The following is a 4,512-nucleotide window of genomic DNA, read 5'->3' on the forward strand; positions in this document are numbered from 1 at the left end:
TGTCAAGTAGTCATACAATGTAAAACGTCACACTTGAGTCACAATAAGAATAAGAATGATAATGCAAACATCATATGACACGGGATCATAAATGTCACATTCATACTCATGGCTTGCATCTCACCATAAGTACGGATGGGAACATTAATCCCAACGATCATATCGCAACTAGAGGGCTTATAGCTCACCCCTAGTATCCGATAGGACCAAGACCCTCACAACAGAACCATACGAGGCTTTATCAAGAATATGATTCTTCATAGGATAACCATTAAATAATAAATAACTCATACTTGTCTTATAATAATAAATATTCCATTTTATAATTTAACATGCCGGCTAAATAAAATATCATGCGTGACCAAGAATAATTTACGTTATATGAAATTACGGAATGAAATGTGACCAAGTCCAAGTGACCCATTTATGAGCCCAATAAAATAAACCATATGAAATCCAATAAATGGACTAGAATAAGCCCAATAAATAAATCATGTGACAAGTCCAACAAAATAAATAAGTAGATGAACAATAATGACTAATTACGTTAAATAAAATGTGAGACGGTTAATTAATCATATTTTAATTAAACCAATTTAGCGCCAAAACGATTTAAAACCATGACTAGCCCAAATTACTAAATTTGGCTAGCCCATTTATGAAATCAAATGAGCCCAACAACTAAATCAAATGAGTCCCACAAAATAATTATGTGAAGTCCAATTAACTCAAGGTGTAAAAGATTGATAATTAACGAGTTAAGTTATATAAAACATGAGACGGGATTCGAATAATCATAACGAACATTCATAAGACCGCCCCATCATCACTAACTGGGCCAATATCCAAAACAACACTCAGCCCAACTTGGTAAGCCATAGCTGCCTATGGTCCGATGGTATCCCATGTAAACGGCCTAACTAGATGGACAAAGCAACCCAATTGAATTAATGTAATAGGCCCAAATAATTTAGTAACAAAGATATCATTAATCACTAGGAAATAACCAAGGGAGGAGGGGAATAAAGGGTATGAACCAACCCTTTACCCGAGGCCAAACCACGCCACGAGGCCGCGGCTGCACCACCCACTCACGGCCAAGCAACCACCTATGCACCAGCCACTACAACCCACGCAACCACTCCCTCACGGCAGCCCCTAACAGTCCCACACCGTCTTGTTAAAACCGTCCTAACACTGCACATAAATCCCGTCCCGCAAAATAACACTTTGCCGTCTTAAAATAAGCACCAAAACAGTGACACAAACGGTGTCAAGACGAACTCAAAACAGGCCGTGGGCAACCCGACACGACCACCACCTGACTACCCATAACCACCCTTCCCACCACCTCACAACCCGACCCAACAATCAGTCCAAAACAGAGCCAAGAGATGCATAAAACCTAACCTAACCCAGTCCTAAGGCGCATAACAGAGACCACCTCAAAAACTGAACTCAAGCAACCACCATCACGAGTCCATGAGTTATAAACCGAGCTCCACCACACGAGGCTCATAACGGAGTCTCGGGCTCAAAACAGTCCCGTTTCAAAACACCATTCAAGACGAGAAACATCATACAAATGCCAAACATTATAAAGATTTAAACTTTAATAAACAAGAACATTTAAAAGGACACATAAGACGGAAATTTTGACGATTTTCGAGTAACCTATCACCGTTACCTCACTGCACTTTAAAATAGCATGCTTCCGGCCCAAAGCTATTCTGAGCTGTCCCAAGTAACACCCAAGAGCAGGAACGAAGGAAAAAGGCGGGAAATTCGAGCCCAAAGTAAGACGACCGAACGGAAACAGAGGCAACATGGCGTCTTTCTTACATATAAAGAAGGAGAATGAGGAGGGGAAGCTAATGGTGTAAGAATCAGGGGATTTGGTTGAGAAACGAGGGAGAAAATGGAGGTTGAAGGTGGCGGAAATGGCATGTACGGGCTCTGTTGTTTCGTTGTTGTTGCGGCTGTGTGTGTTGCAGGTGAAAGAAAAGAAGAAGAAATAAGGTAAGGCAGGGGTGGGGACGGGTTATATAACAACAACCACAAAAATATCTAATAATAATAATATATAATAAATATATATATATATATATATATATATATATATATATATATATATATATATATATATATATATATATATAATAATAATAAACAAATGTAGTGTGTAGGGTGAGTTGTCGGTATGGGATAGGTCGAGGAAATATTAGTCTCACAAGTGGGAATGTGACGGTCTATAGCTAGACGGAATTTAAGACAAAGATTATTATTATTACCGTCACCCTTATTACCCGACCAAAAATACGTATACATATATTATTATATAAATCATGTCTTTAAGATATAATTTAATCGTACGTATTTTTATAAAAATGAGCTTTTATATAATACGTTTATAAAAAGCGCGTTTAAGATAAAATTAATCAAATTGAATAATCCAAAATTATAAAATAAAGTAATCAAACGGTTTAATAAATTTTAAATGTCAAAATAGGAAATTCGCGGGTGTTACAATCACCCCATCTTTTAAAAAGTTTCGTCCTCGAAACTTGAAAGTAGAAATGAAAGGTTAAATAAAACAAAACTGGAACTTTGGAATCGGTAACCAAAACATTTAAAAGGTTACTTATCGTAAGAATTAAAATTCTTTTAAAAGTTTCAAATAAATTTTCCGACAGAACCAGATTCTCATCAAGGGAACGGAAGTGCTCTCGTTACGTATTCAAGAACATCACATTCCGAATCAAAGATAGGGTAAAAAGGCAAATCATTTGTATAAATCGAAAATCAAAATGCTTTCAAAACATTTATGAAGAGTTTTCCAAAGTATAGGTCTCATTCATGGAACGAAATTGCTCTTGTCGTGCACACAAGAACGTTAACTTTCCAAGTCAAAGACAAATTTTAGACAAAAATCACTCGCCGACAAGCGTAGAACAAGTTATCAAACGTCTCCAATAACGAGTTCTAACATCTTATCAACGTTAAAACGAAAAGAAAAAGGTAATCCACTCAAATTTTCTTTTGTAAAAGCCAAATGAAAATTAAAAGATTCATGGTAAACTCAAAAAGGAGTTAAGTTTTCGAAAATATAACATTAAACTTTGACAAAGAAATCATAAATAGAACAAAATTAATATAAATTGGGTAAAACTTAAAGAAATTTCGGGTTTAGCAATTAAAATCATGATAAGCAAGTTCATACTCAACGAACAAAAGGGGAACTGAATCAAATTTCATTTTCAAGTCTTTAAAAATAGGTAAAGTTTTGCAAAAGTAAAATAAACTTTTAACAACGAATCAAAACTGGTAGCTTGAAATGTTTAGAAATTTTACGAAGTGAAAAGTAACTTAGACATCATAGGTGCAAGGATTGAAGTCAAAACAATAGGAATGTCAAGGGTAGAGTTTTTTTTTTATAGCTCATTAGCATCAAACTTAAGGGAGGAGCAAGATGAAGCGAGGAAGAGAGGCATGAACGGTAACGCTTAAGATCCAAGAATAAGGGAACTCGGACCTCAAACAACAACATCCTCCTAAACGATTCCGAAAACTCCCTAGTAACAAAACTCATAACCACAACACTTCCAAGGATTTCCTCAAAACACTCATGTTACTTCATCCTAAGCAATTCCATGAAACAAGGTACTCCACTATAAGTGTGATCTCTCTACTGTAAAACATCAAACATCTACAAACGACTTCCACAAGATCAAGGTCAAAGTCCCAACAAAGCTATACTCATATCCAACTAGTGTCAACCATGGGTTTCTCAAAATGATAAAATCCTCAATCAAAGACCCTAATTCCAAGCTCTGAATTCCCACAAGATGTTCATCAAATATTCCACAAGGTCCTCATATAGGGTAAGGTAGTAACAAGTCAAGCTAAAGTCTTCTCTCATGAAGGTCCACTCTACTACAATCTTTTGAGAAAGATGCGTAAACACCCAAGCCTTTCAAATCCCACGCATAAGCAACAAGGCCAAGTTCTATAACCTTAGTAACAACTGCAACTCAGACTTGACAACCCAAATAATTCCACTAAACAACCACACTCACATTATCAAGGAACTAGGTATAAGAATCATTAAGTATGTCTCATCACACTACCTAAGTCTTTCCAACATCAAATCCTCTCAAAACCAGGATTAAGGGTCAAACACACAATCTCCTCAAAGGTCAAAATTCCCAACCAAGGTCAGCATTTCTCAAAAGAAAGAGTACTATCAAAAGGCGTTAAGGGAGGATAAGCAAGGAACAAAGGACAAGTTAGGAGTCTAAGAGTAACTTTCAAAGTAAAACAGAAGAGAGTTTAGAAGGAGGATAAGTACCAAGAAGTAAAGAATAAGGCAAGATACACAAAGGAAGAGAAACATCTTCAAGGAAGTAGAAGCATTCTTCAAAGGTTGAACAAATATTTAATCCTCAGCAATAGGCACCAAATCTTGATCACCACATTGGTAAGTTTACAGTCATTGATCCAAGGGCACAACAA

Source organism: Silene latifolia, chromosome Y (assembly GCF_048544455.1).
Source record: "Silene latifolia isolate original U9 population chromosome Y, ASM4854445v1, whole genome shotgun sequence".
NCBI classification, from domain to species: Eukaryota; Viridiplantae; Streptophyta; class Magnoliopsida; order Caryophyllales; family Caryophyllaceae; genus Silene; species Silene latifolia.